The 17,106-nt window shown below is 44.3% G+C and overlaps 1 protein-coding gene across 2 annotated transcripts in view; it reads right to left on the reverse strand.

The window, feature by feature from the left end:
- LOC139267485 (dynein axonemal heavy chain 8-like) overlaps window positions 1-17,106 on the reverse strand; it is a 2,569,686-nt gene that overhangs the window by 746,434 nt on the left and 1,806,146 nt on the right. The window lies entirely within an intron of this gene.

Genomic DNA, 17,106 nt, shown 5'->3' on the forward strand with positions numbered 1-17,106 from the left:
GAGAGAGATTAAAGGAGGACAGGAGGCTAATGCACTTTGAGGAGTGTGAGCATGATGAATTGAGATGGATGTTGAAATCACCGAGGATGAGACATCATTCGGTGCAGAGGCAGAGGGAGGAAAGTAGTGAAGAAATATCGGTAATAAGTGGTGGAAGGTATAGCCAGGCGGGGGTCCCTCAACCAGGTTTCCGTCAGGGCCATGATGTTGATGCCATCATCCACGATAAGCTCATGGATGGGAAGGTCTTGTTCGCAAGCGAACGAACGTTCTGGAGAGAGATGTGGAACAAGTAAGTAGCAGTTTAATTTAATGGGGAAAAGTTAAATAGTTGGGAATCTTTCAGGTTTAGGCAGAGAAAAACAAGGTAACTCTCCAGTAGAAGGCAATTAGCAGCTAGTTAAAACCAGTTCTGTAAACGACTGACCAGTAGTGAGTAATCTGACCTTGATACAGTTTAAAAAGAGGCAGCTTGTGCAGAGCACAGAGTGCAGCAGCATAGAGTAGCATTCGTGAGTTTGGTAAGTGGGTGAGTTATAAGGGTTATTCTCGTTAAACCATTTGGAGGCTGGAGTAAATTGTTAGTGGCAATTGCCAGTAACTTCTAAGGAAATAGCAGTTTAATTTAATGGGGAAAAGTTAAATAGTTGGGAATCTTTCAGGTTTAGGCAGAGAAAAACAAGGTAACTCTCCAGTAGAAGGCAATTAGCAGCTAGTTAAAACCAGTTCTGTAAACGACTGACCAGTAGTGAGTAATCTGACCTTGATACAGTTTAAAAAGAGGCAGCTTGTGCAGAGCACAGAGTGCAGCAGCATAGAGTAGCATTCGTGAGTTTGGTAAGTGGGTGAGTTATAAGGGTTATTCTCGTTAAACCATTTGGAGGCTGGAGTAAATTGTTAGTGGCAATTGCCAGTAACTTCTAAGGAAATAGCAGTTTAATTTAAAGGGGAAAAGTTAAATAGTTGGGAATTTTTCAGGTTTAGGCAGAGAAAAACAAGGTAACTCTCCAGTAGGAGGCAATTAGCAGCTAGTTAAAACCAGTTCTGTAAACGACTGACCAGTAGTGAGTCATCTGACCTTGATACAGTTTAAAAAGAGGCAGCTCGTGCAGAGCACAGAGTGCAGCAGCATAGAGTGGCATTCATGAGTTTGGTAAGTGGGTGTGTTCGGGCAAGTGGGGGTGGCAGGTGCTGTTTTGTCTTGTTTTTCCTACTAGTGCTGACACTAGAGCAGCTGATAAGGAGTGCGAGAGTAGGAGACGGAGGCCCAGAGACCAGTCCAACCAGCTGCGGGGTGCAAAAACGAGAGGTGACGTCACAGCCAAGCTGGTAAGTGGTTGGCTGTTCAACTGGTAAGTATAACTCTATTTTAGACTGACTTTTAGATTGGTTTAATTGGCAGCAAACGACTAAGTAGCTGTTTGGTGTTTAAGTAAATTTTAGTAAGTAAATTAATTTAAGGGTTAAGTCATGGCAGGAGAGATCAGACTCATGTCATGCTCCTCCTGTGCTATGAAGGAAATCAGGGTCCAGTGTCCCTGACTACTATGTGTGTGGGAAGTGTGTCAAGTTGCAGCTCCTGACGACCACATGATGATACTGGAGCTGCGGATGGCCTCACTTTGGAGCATGCGCGAAGCTGAGAATGTTGTGGATGGCACATTTAGTGAGTTGGTCACACCGCAAGTAAGGGTTAGGACAGATAGTGAATGGGTGACCAAGAGACAAGGCAAATGCAGGAAGGTAATGTAGGAGTCCCCTGCGGTCATCTCCCTGCAAAACAGATATACCGTTTTGGATACTGTTGGGGGAGATGACTTACCAGGGGAAGGCACAAGCAGCCAGGTTCATGGCACCAATGGCACAGAAGGGCGGGAAAAAGAGTGGGAGAGCTATAGTGATAGGGGACTCTATTGTAAGGGGAATAGATAGGAGTTTCTGTGGCCGCAACCGAGACTCCAGGATGGTATGTTGCCTCCCTGGTGCAAGGGTCAAGGATGTCTCGGAGCAGCTGCAGAGCATTCTGGAGAGGGAGGGTGAACAGTCAGTTGTCGTGGTACATGTAGGTACCAACGATATAGGTAAGAAGTGGGAAGAGATCCTACAAGCTGAATTTAGGGAGCTAGGAGTTAAATTAAAAAGTAGGACCTCAAAGGTCTGGATTGCCACCAGTGCCACGTGTTAATCAGAGTAGAGGGAGCAGGATAGTTAGAATAAATACGTGGCTTGAGCAGTGGTGCAAGAGGGAGGGATTCAAATTCCTGGGACATTGGAACCAGTTCTGGGGGAAGTGGGACCTGTACAAAAAGGACGGTTTGCACTTGGGCAGGACTGGAACTGATGTCCTGGGGGTAACATTTGCTAATGCAGTTCGTGAGTGTTTAAACTAATATGGCAGGGGGATGGGAACCTATGCAGCGAGACAGGGGGAAGTAATATGGAGTCAGAAACAGATGGTAGAAAGGTAAAATGCAATAGTGGAAGGCCGAGTAAACAAAGGCAAGAAATAAAAAGGGCCACACTACATCATAATTCTAAAAGGACAAAGGCTGTTAAAAAAACAAGTCTGAAGGCTTTGTGTCTTAATGCAAGGAGTATCCGTAATAAGGTGGATGAATTAACTGTCCAAATAGATGTTAACAGTTATGATGTGATTGGGATTACAGAGACGTGGCTCCAGGATGATCAGGGCTGGGAACTCAACATCCAATGGGTAGAGCTGCAGAACACCAAAGGGCAAAAAACGTTAGTGGGAGTTGTGTACCGATCTACAAACAGTAGTAGTGATGTTGGGGAGGGCATCAAACAGGAAACTAGGGGTGCATGCAATAAAGGTGCAGCAGTTATCATGGGTGACTTTAATTTGCATATAGATTGGGCTAACCAAACTGGAGTGCATAAGGGATGGTTTTCTAGACCAATATGTCGAGGAACCAACTCGGGGGGAGGCCATCTTAGACTGGGTGTTGTGTAATGAGAGAGGATTAATTAGCAATCTCGTTGTGCGAGGCCCTTTGGGGAAAAGTGACTATAATATGATGGAATACTACATTAGGATGGAGAATGAAACAGTTAATTCAGAGACCATGGTCCAGAACTTAAAGAAGGGTAACTTTGAAGGTATGAGGCGGGAATTGGCTGGGATAGATTGGCGAATGATACTTAAGGGGTTGACAGTGGATGGGCAATGGCAGACATCTAGAGACCTCATGGATGAACGACAACAATTGTACATCCCTGTCTGGTGTAAAAATAAAAAAGTGAAGGTGGCTCAACCGTGGCTATCAAGGGAAATCAGGGATAGTATTAAAGCCAAGGAAGTGGCATACAAATTAGCCAGAAATAGCAGCGAACCCGGGGACTGGGAGAAATTTAGAACTCAGCAGAGGAGGACAAAGGGTTTGATTAGGGCAGGGAAAATAGAGTACGAGAGGAAGCTTGCAGGAAACATTAAGACGGACTGCAAAAGCTTCTATAGATATGTAAAGAGAAAAAGGTTAATAAAGACAAACATAGGTCCCCTGCAGTCAGAATCAGGGGAAGTCATAATGGGGAACAAAGAAATGGCAGACCAATTGAACAAGTACTTTGGTTCGGTATTCACTACGGAGGACACAAACAACCTGCCGGATATAAAAGGGGTCAGAGGGTCTAGTAAGGAGGAGGAACTGAGGGAAATCCTTATTGGTCAGGAAATTGTGTTGGGGAAATTGATGGGATTGAAGGCCGATAAATCCTCAGGGCCTGATGGACTGCATCCCAGAGTACTTAAGGAGGTGGCCTTGGAAATAGCGGATGCATTGACAGTCATTTTCCAACATTCCATAGACTCTGGATCAGTTCCTATGGAGTGGAGGGTAGCCAATGTAACCCCACTTTTTAAAAAAGGAGGGAGAGAGAAAAACAGGGAATTATAGACCGGTCAGCCTGACATCGGTAGTGGGTAAAATGATGGAATCAATTATTAAGGATATCATAGCAGCGCATTTGGAAAGAGGTGACATGATAGGGAAAGGGAAATCATGCTTGACAAATCTTCTGGAATTTTTTGAGGATGTTTCCAGTAGAGTGGACAAGGGAGAATCAGTTGATGTGGTGTATTTGGACTTTCAGAAGGCTTTCGACAAGGTCCCACACAAGAGATTAATGTGCAAAGTTAAAGCACATGGGATTGGGGTAGTGTGCTGACGTGGATTGAGAACTGGTTGTCAGACAGGAAGCAAAGAGTAGGAGTAAATGGGTACTTTTCAGAATGACAGGCAGTGACTAGTGGGGGACTGCAAGGTTCTGTGCTGGGGCCCCAGCTGTTTACATTGTACATTAATGATTTAGATGAGGGGATTAAATGTAGTATCTCCAAATTTGCGGATGACACTAAGTTGGGTGGCAGTGTGAGCTGCGAGGAGGATGCTATGAGGCTGCAGAGTGACATGGATAGGTTAGGTGAGTGGGCAAATGCATGGCAGATGAAGTATAATTTGGATAAATGTGAGGTTATCCACTTTGGTGGTAAAAACAGAGAGACAGACTATTATCTGAATCGTGACAGATTAGGAAAAGGGGAGGTGCAATGAGACCTGAGTGTCATGGTACATCAGTCATTGAAGGTTGGCATGCAGGTACAGCAGGCAGTTAAGAAAGCAAATGGCATGTTGGCCTTCATAGCAAGGGGATTTGAGTACAGGGGCAGGGAGGTGTTACAATAGTTGTACAGGGCCTTGGTGAGGCCACACCTGGAGTATTGTGCACAGTTTTGGCCTCCTAACTTGAGGAAGGACATTCTTGCTATTGAGGGAGTGCAGCGAAGGTTCACCAGACTGATTCCTGGGATGGCGGGACTGACATATCAAGAAAGACTGGATCAACTGGGCTTGTAGTCACTGGAGTTCAGAAGAATGAGAGGGGATCTTATAGAAACGTTTAAAATTCTGACGGGTTTAGACAGGTTAGATGCAGGAAGAATGTTCCCAATGTGGGGAAGTCCAGAACATTGGGGGTCACAGTATAAGGATAAGAGGTAAGCCATTTAGGGCCGAGATGAGGAGAAACTTCTTCACCCAGAGAGTGGTAAACCTGTGGAATTCTCGACCACAGAAAGTTGTTGAGGCTAATTCACTAAATATATTCAAAAAGGAGTTAGATGTAGTCCTTACTACTAGGGGGAATCAAGGGGTATGGCGCGAAAGCAGGAAGGGGGTACTGAAGTTGCATGTTCAGCCATGAACTCATTGAATGACGGTGCAGGCTCGAAGGGCCGAATGGCCTACTCCTGCATCTATTTTCTATGTCGACGTCTATGTCTAACAAGCTGCCATAACAGTGCCAGCCTAGTGCCGTGCTCAGTTTTTAAGGAAAATATTGAATTAAGAGGTAGAAGTTGTGTTTAGGTACCGTGGGGTATCAGCGTGAGGAAAGAATAGGTTAGCTCATGATCATTTTGGAGCACAATGTATTAAAATAGAATGTGCACTTCTTTATGGAGATTATATTTCAGATCTGCCTTTGATGTTCAAGCTTCAAATCTCCTGCTGTCAGGCCTGCAATTTTCATCTATCTCTTCCTGTGCCTGACAGTCTGAAGCTCAGACAGATGGGCCTAGAAATTCGATTCAGCTCAAAAACAGGCAGAAGGGGCTAGAATTTTGCCATACTATCGTTATTTGACAAATAACACCATTTTAGTGTACAAATAATAAGAAAAATGTTACCATTTTTTAATGGGGTATATTTGGCCAAAAAATACCCCCATTGTTAAAAAACAGCATTGCTGGAGGAATCATGTTGGAAAACGCCGTCCTCTCCAAGTTTACATCAAGGCCAATAGCACGAAAAATACAGAGGAATAAACACCCCAAAAATTTTCAAAAATTAAAAAATAAAAATTGAGAAAACATTCACAAAACATTCACAGCAGAATCACTGAAAATTTTTCTCAAAAATTCAACTTACCTTTTTTGTAGGTCTTCTTATTTATTGACGTTCTTGAAGCTGCAATGCAAGGTTTTTCAAAATGGTGTTTTGCGAAGCGAGTACAGCGGTGCCAAATGGCCAAACTCAGGCGGAATTTTTTTTTAGGTATGGCGTTACTAAAAATGGCGATATTTTGACAACACCATCCTAAAGTTTGTGGAATTTTAAGCACTTTATTTTTAAATGCAAAAAAAATTGTTTTAACGCAAAAAAAATCACGTTAAAACTCACATTAGGGTGGCGAAATTATCGTTTACAGTTATGTTTCTTGGCTGACAGAGAAGGTATGCAAGATAAATGAAAGTGTAAAAATAGACTCATCTGTCATATTTTAAAGAATACAACCAATATTTCTGATTCTACTCCCTAGAATATAAATGAAACCAACCTATTGTTTTAATACACATACATGCTGAATAATCTTTGTTATTACACGAGGCTTTTCACTAAGTCTTTTTAGGAGTATATCTCTCTAGAAAGGACCAGGATAAGCATTTTGAAAGGGCAATGGTGTACTGGAGATTTGTTTGCAATGCTAGATGTCAAAGCCAGCCGATGCGATCTAAGATATCTCCCTGAATACATCAAGAGATGTGTACAGTTTATTGGATGCCCTTAACACCTGAATATCAATACGAATAAATGCAAATGTACAAATTCCTTCAGGAACAGGTAAAAGTCATTAGGTCTCTGTTGTAGGCATTAGGCACCTGCTGAATATATCAAAACACTAGGCATTAGGCAACTGCTGAATATATCTAAACTCGTATAAGTTTAAAGTGGACACACATAAAATGGCTGCCCAGGCATGATGGGTACTCAGTTGGTCAAGTAATGAGCTGGGGCTGAACGAGCAATGACCGAGCAATGACCTAGTGAGGCCCACTACCAGGAATGCCTTGGATACAAGATAATTATAACGAACCATTATAGTACACTGGTATAATCAGTGACTTCACACAGCCGAGCCCCGAGGAACAGAGATAAGGGGAGAATCTGCCTCACATAACGAGGTCATTAATCAGCCTGAGCTGACAAAAACCGAACATATAGCCCCTGAGGTATCAGGGGAATTCTATTGGGGTAAAGAAACCTATTTGTAATCATTAATCGATATGATTGGATTGTGTCCAGCCGAAGTGGGCTGAGTAACTGTAAAGAACTATTGTAAAACATATAAATATCGATGAGTTTCTTTGTTCGTCGGAGAGAAGTGCCTGGATCCAGTCCTGAGGCTTCCTCCCCGCATGCAAAAATAAAGGCCGCATTGGCGTTGGAACCGTCTCTGAGTGTTGAGTGATTCTTCTGAGAAAACATTCACACTAACAGTGGCGTCACGAACAGGATTTCGAGGTTGCTGACGCTCTTGGAGAAACCGGGTGAGTATACCTTAAACAAAATGTTATAACGGGTGCGGAAGGTGGATGCTGGTTGATTGACACGAGGAGACGGTCCAATATCTCAAACACCTAGCCTGAGCCTGAATTAAGAGGACTTTAGTCCCATGTGACGGCCAGGAACTAAGTAGGTGCCGGGAACACACTTGGACCGTGGGATTGTGATACCGAAAGACATCTTCCGGACCCAGTAGTGTAATTTGAAATATACCCCGGGGTAGAACCAAGCGGTGTACAGCGGCTAACGGAATCCAAACCTGTGAACAGGGTCGGACCAACGGGCAGAGCGGTGGTAGATAGTCGTTAAGGATACGTAGAGCACTGCGGGAATTGCTTAAACGCATTTTAAGAATTGTGTAAGTTTGTGTAACAGCAGAACTTGTGACCTGATAGTAGCCAGGAGACGGTCTACTACAAGTTACGCTAGGTAGAAAGCGGATCTCTGAGAGTAGATTCCTAACGGTTCTAGTCCTACCCAGGAATGGCCATGAAAGCAAGTAACCTCGAGTGGGGACCAGAAGGGTCCCTTACCCGCCACCTGGCGGAAAAACTAAAGAAACTAATCGAGAAAATGATGAGAGCAGGGTGGGATCCTCAGGACCTGCCAGCGAAGCAAAGGGAATGGTGGGAGAAAGAAAAGAAAGACAAAGAGGAAAAGACAGTAGTTTTGATACTGCGAGCCCATGTAAAGTTAACAGAGAAAGTTAACCAGTATGTGCAAACAAAAAGAAAGCAAGTAACTGTTGAAAACGGACAGACAGTTTTGCCAGTCCTGACCATAAATAACCCAAGTGCGCCACCTAATGAGGAAGATTGGGAATGCCTAGGGAATGAAACGGATAGTTGCGACTCGGTTAAAGGGGACGTCTTTCCACCCCCATATGCCACAATAAACCCGGCCAAGATCGCGCCGCTAAAGGTGCAACGCATACCCGGAGTCCCAGCAGAAGCAAGACATCATGGCAGTCCCACCCTACCCGCACAAATACGAATAACATACACATCGTTGTCCCCCGGGGGCACGATGCAGTTGTTAGACAAACTGCCACCCATAATACCCCGCCATAGCAATGCAACCTTCTGGCAGAAGCTCAAGGAAATGAAAATTTGCCACCAGCTCCACAATCAAGACATCGCTGGTACAGTTAGGATTAAAATGCCAGAAAACTACTGCGACAGACGACATAATGATTACCGAAGCGGTGCCTGGTGTACCGATCTTTCTGCTACTAGGCAACAGCAGGAGGCAAGCATGATAGCATTCAAAGCGAATGTGACACTCGTCTTAGGCCAGGTTCCTGTAAACTGGAACTCTATAGTGGGAGTAGTGCAAAGGAAGGACGAACGGGCACAAGAGTATGGGGTTAGGAACTTTGAGGCGTTCTTGGCATAGCGGAGTACCGGACGCAGACCGGCAGAACCCGGCCTTCATACAGTTGTATAAGGACGGACTAAGCTCCGCACACCAAGCCATCCTAAAAACAGGCTTAGTGGTATATAATAATTTTGATGATCTGGAAAGTTGGGCGACCTCGGTAGACAATCAACAAAGGTCCAAAATAGCCGCCAGTACAGCGGAGGTCTGCGCGGCCACCGACAAAAAGGCGGCTGAAACATGCTATAATTGCAACAAAACGGGACATCGCTGCGCCGAGTGTAGAGCCCCAAAACGCGACGGACGCAAAAAGTGTAGGAACTGTGACCGATTAGGTCACGAGTCAAAGGACTGTTGGGCAAACGGAGGCGGCAAGGAAGGGAAGGGACCGCAACGGGGACCTAAAACGGGACAAAACCCCAATGAAAGAGCTCCAGACGTTAGTACCCTCAGAAATCAGCAGCTGCTGGACATTATACAGCAGCTGATCCAGAAGCAGATGAATCCCCAATGAATTGCATCGGCCCCCAGCCAAGAACCCGATCCCTGTATGTGGATCAATGCATCGTTAGGGGGCCGGCGATGCGATATGTTGATAGACACCGGGGCGTCGGTATCCCTAACCAATCTCGACCTACCCACTACCCGGCGATCCATCATAATCCAAGGGGTAGGGGGAGACAGGACCACGACATATCAGAGTGAAACACAAGTGCTCGAGGTGGACGGTATAATGATACCGGTCCAGTTCTGGGTATGTCAAAATTCAATGAGTTTCTTTGTTCGTCGGAGAGAAGTGCCTGGATCCAGTCTTGAGGCTTCCTCCCCGCATGCGAAAATAAAGGCCGCATTGGCGTTGGAACCGACTCTGAGTGTTGAGTGATTCTTCTGAGAAAACATTCACACTAATAGTCTCCTTCCATAGAATAAGTAATAACCTCACACCTGTTACTTCAGTGGAACGGAATACATATTCAATAGGGATATTTGGAACAATAACATTAAACATTTACAAAGCTCAAATATCATTTCATTTCCATTTTACTGACACAACTGCAAGCGACAGTAATGGATCAGGACTTTAGATGCTGTACAAGTCTCTCAGACTATTTGTAACCATATGCTATTCTATACTCACTGACCTGCTCAAGTTGAGTGATGGCATCCAATGGGTTCAGAACAGGCATATAATCTGCTAATCTCTTAAAAGAAGTGGCTGCACAGATAATGATTGCATTGGTTGTAATCTACCAAAATTCCCTGGATTCTGGGGCAGTCCCAGCTGATTGGAAAACCGCAAATGTAACGCCCCTATTTAAAAAAGGAGGCAGACAAAAAGCAGGAAACTATAGACCAGTTAGCCTAACATCTGTCGTTGGGAAAATGCTGGAGTCCATTTTTAAGGAAGCAGTATCAGGACATTTGGAAAAGCATGATTCAATCAAGCAGAGTCAGCATGGTTTTATGAAAGGTAAATCATGTTTGACAAATTTGCTGGAGTTATTTGAGAATGTAACGAGCAGGGTGGATAAAGGGGAACCAATGGATGTGGTGTATTTGGATTTACAGAAGGCATTTGACAAGGTGCCACATAAAAGGTTACTGCACAATATAAAAATTCATGGGGTTGGGGGTAATATATTTGCATGGATAGAGGATTGGCTAACGAACAGAGAACAGAGAGTCGGGATAAGTGGGTCATTTTACGGTTGGAAAACAGTGATCAGTGGGCTGCCGCAGGGATCGGTACTGGGCCTCAACTATTTACAATCATATTAATGACTTGGATGAAGGGACTGAGTGTAATGTAGCCACGTTTGCTAATGATACAAAGATGGGTGGGAAAGCAAATTATGAGGAGTACACAAAAGAATCTGCAAAGGGATACAGACACAGCTAAGTGAGTGGACAAAATTTGGCAGATGGAGTATAATGTGGAAAAATGTGAGGTTATCCACGTTGGCAGAAAAAATAGAATAGAAAATTATAATTTAAATGGAGAAGAATTGCAAAGCGCTGCAGTATAGAGGGACCTGGGGTCCTTGTGCATGAAACACAAAATATCAGTATGCAGGTACAGCAAGTAATCAGGAAGGCAAATGGAATGTTGGCCTTTATTGCAAGGGGGACAGAGTATAAAAGCAGAGAAGTGTGACTACAACTGTACAGGGTATTGGTGAGACCTGGAGTACTGTTTTTAAGGAAGGAAGGTTGATTCCAGAGATGAAGGGGTTGACTTATGACGATAGGTTGAGTAGGTTGGGCCTATACTCATTGAAGTTCAGAAGAATGAGAAATGATCTTATTGAAACATAGAAACTATGGGGTCAAGTTTCGGCCTGAGTTGATCCTATTTTTTTGAAGGAACTAGTTTAGAATGGAGTATCTTAGAAATTGCAATTCTCGGCCTTTAGTTTGCTCCAGTTCTAGTGAGTTAGAACAGTTTCATTTTAGAACAGATTTTTATTTTCAAAAGGGGGCGTGTCCGGCCACTTACGCATGTTTTGCAAGTTTAGGCAGTGAAAACTCACCCCAAACTAACTTAGAATGGAGTAAGTGTAGATTTTTGTACGCTCAGAAACACCTTGCCGACACTTAGAAAATCAGGCGTAGGTTACAAATCAGGCGTAAGGAACGAGAGATGCAGGGGGGAGGGGGGGGGGAGGGGGGTTTACAAACATTAAACACTTCACTTTTACAAATAAAGAGCCATCATCAATAATAAATGATAAATAAATCAATAAATAAACCAATAAATCAATCCAAATAAATTAAAAAATAAAAATTACAAAAAAAATTAAAAACCATTCAATAAATAAAAAATTATTTCTACTCACCTACTGCAGCACCAGGGAGAGGGGGGAAGGAGAAGAGAAGAAGATGAGGGGGGAAAGAGAAGAAGATGGGGGAAGAGAAGAAGATGGGGGAGGGCGGAAGAGAGAAGACGATGAAGAAGAAGCCCCGCACGCAGCCGATGCCGGGCTGCTGCCGATGCCGCCGACTCTTCGGGCGGGGCCCGCCCCAGCGCGAGGCCGGGCAGGCGGGCTGAGGTAAGATGTGCAGGCCACTCAGCCGGGGATAGGGGCGACGTCCCTTCGGCCTGGGATAGAGTCGTCGCCCGGGAGACAGGATGCGGGTAGCTACTGAGCATGCACGCAACTGCCGGCACTGTTTTCGGCGCAGGGCTGTAGCTCTGCCCACAGCAGCTCCTGCTGTGCAGCGCAGAGGTGGAATTGGGCCCACAACCATCTGAGAATCGCGAGGTCAGTATTCGACGCAATTTTTGTTCTATAAACTAGGCGGGCTTCTCCGATGTGCGCTGTTCGAGCAGGCGGCCAAAACTTGACCCCATAGAATGTAGAAAATACGTGCAGGAGTAGGCCATTTGGCCCTTCAAGCCTGCACCACTATTGAATAACATCATGGCTGATCATTCCCTCAGTACCCCTTTCCTGCTTTCTCTCCATACCCCTTGATCCCCTTAGCCGTGAGGGCCATATCTAATTCACTCTTAAATATATCTAACGAACTTGCATCAACAACTCACTGCGGCAGGGAATTCCACAGGTTAACAACTCTCTGAGTGAAGAAGTTTCTCCTCATCTCAGTCCTAAATGGCCTACCCCTTATCCTAAGACTGTGTCCCCTGGTTCTGGACTTTCCCAACATCGGGAACATTCTTCCGGCATCTAACCTGTCCAATCCCGTCAAAATCTTATATGTTTCGATGAGATCCCCTCTCATCCTTCTAAACTCCAATGTATAAAGGCCCAGTTGATCCAGTCTCTCCTCATATGACAGTCCAGTCATCCCTGGAATCAGCCTGGTGAATCTTCGCTGCACTCCCTCAATAGCAAGAACGTCCTTCCTCAGATTAGGAGACCAAAACTGAACACAATATTCCAGGTGAGGCCTCACCAAGGCCCTGTACAACTGCAGTAAGACCTCCCTGCTCCTATACTCAAATCCCCTAGCTATGAAGGCCAACATACCATTTGCCTTCTTCACCGCCTGCTGTACCTGCATGCCAAATTTCAATGACTGATGAACCATGACACCCAGGTCTCATTGCACCTCCCCTTTTCCTAATCTGCCGCCATTCAGATAATATTCTGCCTTTTTTGCCCCCAAAGTGGATAACCTCACATTATACTGCATCTGTCATGCTTTTGCCCATTCACCTAACCTGTCCAAGTCACCCTGCAGTCTCTTAGCATCCTCGTCACGGCTTACACCGCCACTCAGTTTAGTGGCATCTGCAAACTTGGAGATATTACACTCAATTCCTTCATCTACATCATTAATGTATATTGTAAAGAGCTGGGGTCCCAGCACTGAGCCCTGCGGCACTCCACTAGTCACTGCCTGCCATTCTGAAATGGACCCGTTTATCCCGATTCTCTGCTTACTGTCTGCCAACCAGTTCTCTATCCACTTCAGTACATTACCCCCAATTCCACGTGCTTTGATTTTGCACACCAATCTCTTGTGTGGGAGCTTTTCAAAAGCCTTTTGAAAGTCCAATTACACCACATCCACTGGTTCTATCTTGTCCGCTCTGCTAGTTACATCCTCAAAAAATTCCAGAAGATTCATCAAGCATGACTTCCCTTTCACAAACCCATGCTGACTTGGACCGATCCTGTCACTGCTTTCCAAATGCGCTGCTATTTCATCTTTAATAATTCATTCCAACATTTTCTCCACTACTGATGTCAGGCTAACAGGTCTATAATTACCCGTTTTCTCTCTCCTTTTTTAAAAAGCGGTGTTACATCAGCTACCCTCCAGACCATGGGAACTGATCCAGAGTTGATAGACTGTTGGAAAATGATCACCAATGCATCCACTATTTCTCGGGCCACTTCCTTAAGTACTCTGGGATGCAGACTATCAGGCCCCGGGGATTTATCGGCCTTCAATCCCATCAATTTCCCGAACACAATTTCCCGTCTAATAAGGATATCCTTCAATTCCTCCTTCTCACTAGACCCTCGGTCCCCTAGTACATTCGGAAGGTTATTTGTGTCTTCCTTCGTGAAGACAGAAGCAAAGTATTTGTTCAATTGGTCTGCCATTTCTTTGTTCCCCATTATAAATTCATCTGAATCCGACTGCAAGGGACCTACGTTTGTCTTCACTAATCTTTTTCTGTTCACATATCTATAGAAGCTTTTGCAGTCAGTTTTTATGTTCCCGGCAAGCATCTTCTCGTACTCTATTTTCCCCCTCTTAAGTAAACCCTTAGTTCTCCTCTGCTGAATTCTAAATTGCTCCCAGTCCTCAGGTTTGCTGCTTTTTCTGGCCAATTTATTTGCCTCTTCCTTGGATTTAACACCATCCTTAATTTCCCTTGTTAGCCACGGTTGAGCCACCTTCCCCGTTTTATTTTTACTCCAGACAGGGATGTACAATTGTTGAAGTTCATCCATGTGATCTTTAAATGTTTGCCATTGCCTATCCACCATCAACCCTCCAAGTATCATTCACCAGTCTATTCTAGCCAATTCACATCTCATACCATCGAAGTTACCTTTCCTTAAGTTCAGGACCCTAGTTTCAGAATGAAGTGTGTCACTCTCCATCTTCATAAAGAATTCGACCATATTATGGTCACTCTCCCCCAAGGGGCCTCGCAGAACAAGACTGCCAATTAGTCCCTTCTCATTGCACATCACAGTCTAGGATGGCCAGCTCTCTAGTTGGTTCCTCGACATGTTGGTCTAGAAAACCATCCCTAATACACTCCAGGAAATCGTCCTCCACCGCATTGCTACCAGTTTGGTTAACCCAATCAATATGTAGATTAAAGTCACCCATGATAACTGCTGTACCTTTATTGCACACATCCTTTATTTCTTGTTTGATGTTGTCCCCAACCTCACGACTACTATTTGGTGGTCTGTACATAACTCCCACCAGCGTTTTCTGCCCTTTGGTATTCCGCAGCTCTACGCATACCGATTCCACATCATCCAAGCTAATGTCCCTCCTTACTATTGCATTAATTTCCTCTTTAACCAGCAACGCCACCCCGTCTCCTTTTCCTTTCTGTCTATCCTTCCTAAATGTTGAATACCCCTGGATGTTGAGTTCCCAGCCTTGGTCACCCTGGAGCCATGTCTCCGTGATGCCAATTACACCATATCCGTTCACTGCTATCTGCGCAGTTATATCGTCCACCTTATTCCGAATACTCCTCGCATTGAGGCACAAAGCCTTCACGCTTACTTTTTTAACACACTTTGCCCTATTCGAATTTTACTATAATGTGACCCTTTTTGTTTTTTGCCTTGGGTTTCTCTGCCCTCCACTTTTACTATTCTCCTTTCTATCTTTTGCTTCTGCCTCCATTTTATTTCCCTCTGTCTCCCTGCATAGGTTCCCATTCCCCCTGCCATATTAGTTTAACTTCTCCCCAACAGCACTAGCAAACACTCCTCCTAGGACATTGGTTCCGGTCCTGCCCAGGTGCAGACCGTCTGGTTTGTACTGGTCCCACCTCCCCCAGAACCGGTTCCAATGTCCCATGATTTTGAATCCCTCCATTCTGCACCACTCCTTAAGCCACGTATTCATCTGAGCTATCCTGTGTATAAGATAACGAGGGGGCTCGACAAGGTGGGGATGCAGAGAGGATATTTCCATTCATAGGGGAAACTAAAATGAGGGGACATAGTCTCAGAATAAGGGGCCGCCCATTTTAAAACTGAGATGAAGAGGAATTTCTTCGCTCAGAGGGTTGTAAGTCCATGGAATTCTCTGCCCCAGAGAGCTGTGGAGGCGGAGATAGACAGATTTTTGGGCGATAAGGGAATAAAGGGTTATGGGGAGCGGGCAGGAAAGTGGAGCTGAGTCCATGATCAGTTCAGCCATGATCATATTATATGGAGGAGCAGGCTCAAGGGGCCAGTTAGCCTACTCCTACTCCTGCTCCCGACTCTCTGTTTTCTGTTAGTTATCCATGCTAATATATTACCCTCAACCCCATGAACTTTTATCTTGTGCAGTAACCTTTTATGTGGCACCTTCTCGAATGCCTTCTGGAAATCCAAATACACCACATCAACCAGTTCCCCCTTATCCACTCTGCTTGTTACATCTTCGAAGAAATTCAGCAGATTTGAAAACACGATTTCCCTTTCATAAAACCATGCTGACTCTGCTTGATTGAATTATGTTTTTCCAAATGTCCTTCTACTGCTTCCTTAATAATGGACTCCAGCATTTTCCCAACGACAAATGTTAGACTAACCGGTCTGTGGTTTCCTGCTTTCTGTCTGCCTCCTTTTTTAAAAAGGGGTGTTACATTTGCGGTTTTCCCATCCACTGGGACCTCCCCAGAATCAAAGGAATTTTGGTAAATTACAACCAATGCATCCACTATCTCTGAAGCCACATATTTTAGGACCCTCGGATGCAAGCCATCAAGTCCAAGGGACTTGTCCGCCTTTAGTCTCATTATTTTACTGAGTACTAATTCTTTGGTGATAGTGATTGTATTAAGTTCCTCCCTCCTATAGCCCCTTGATTAACCACTATTAGGATGCTTTTCGTGTCTCCAACCATGAAGACCGATACAAAATATTTGTTCAAAGTCTCTCCCATTTCCCTGTTCCCCATTATTAATTACCCAGTCTCATCCTCTCGGGACCAACATTTACTTTAGCCACTCTTTTCCTTTTTATGTAAGTATAGAAACTCTTACTATCTGTTTTTATAATTTCATGCTAGTTTACTTTCATAATCTTTCTTCTCTCTCTCTTATTTTTTTAGTCGTTCTTTGCTGGCTTTTAAAAGTTTCCCAATCCTCTGGTCTCCCACTGGTCTTGGCCACATTGTATGCCCTTGTTTTCAATTTGATACCATCCCTTATTTCCTTAGTTAGCCATGAATGGTTATCCCTTCTCTTACAGTCTTTCCTTCTCATTGGGATATATTTTTGTTGAAAGTTATGAAATATCTCCTTAAATATCTGCCACTGCTCATCAAACATCCCATACTTTTGTCTATTTTCCCAGTCCACTTTAGCCAACTCTGCCCTCATACCTTTGTAGTCTCCTTTATTTCAGCTTAGGACCCTGGTTTGAGAACCAACTTTCTCTCCCTCCAACTGAATTTGAAATTCAATCATATTATGGTCATTCATTCCTACAGGATCTTTTACTGCGAAATCATTTATTAATCCTGCCTCATTACACAGTACCAGATCGAAGATAGCCTGCCCCCTGGTTGGTTCCGCAACGTACTGTTGAAGGAAATTATCCCGGATACACTCTACGAGCTCTTCCTCAAGGCTACCCTGGCCAATTTGCTTTGTCCAATCAATATGAAGTTTAAAATCGCCTATAACTGTTGCCGTTTC

This window comes from Pristiophorus japonicus, chromosome 7 (assembly GCF_044704955.1).
Source record: "Pristiophorus japonicus isolate sPriJap1 chromosome 7, sPriJap1.hap1, whole genome shotgun sequence".
In the NCBI taxonomy this organism is placed as follows: domain Eukaryota; kingdom Metazoa; phylum Chordata; class Chondrichthyes; family Pristiophoridae; genus Pristiophorus; species Pristiophorus japonicus.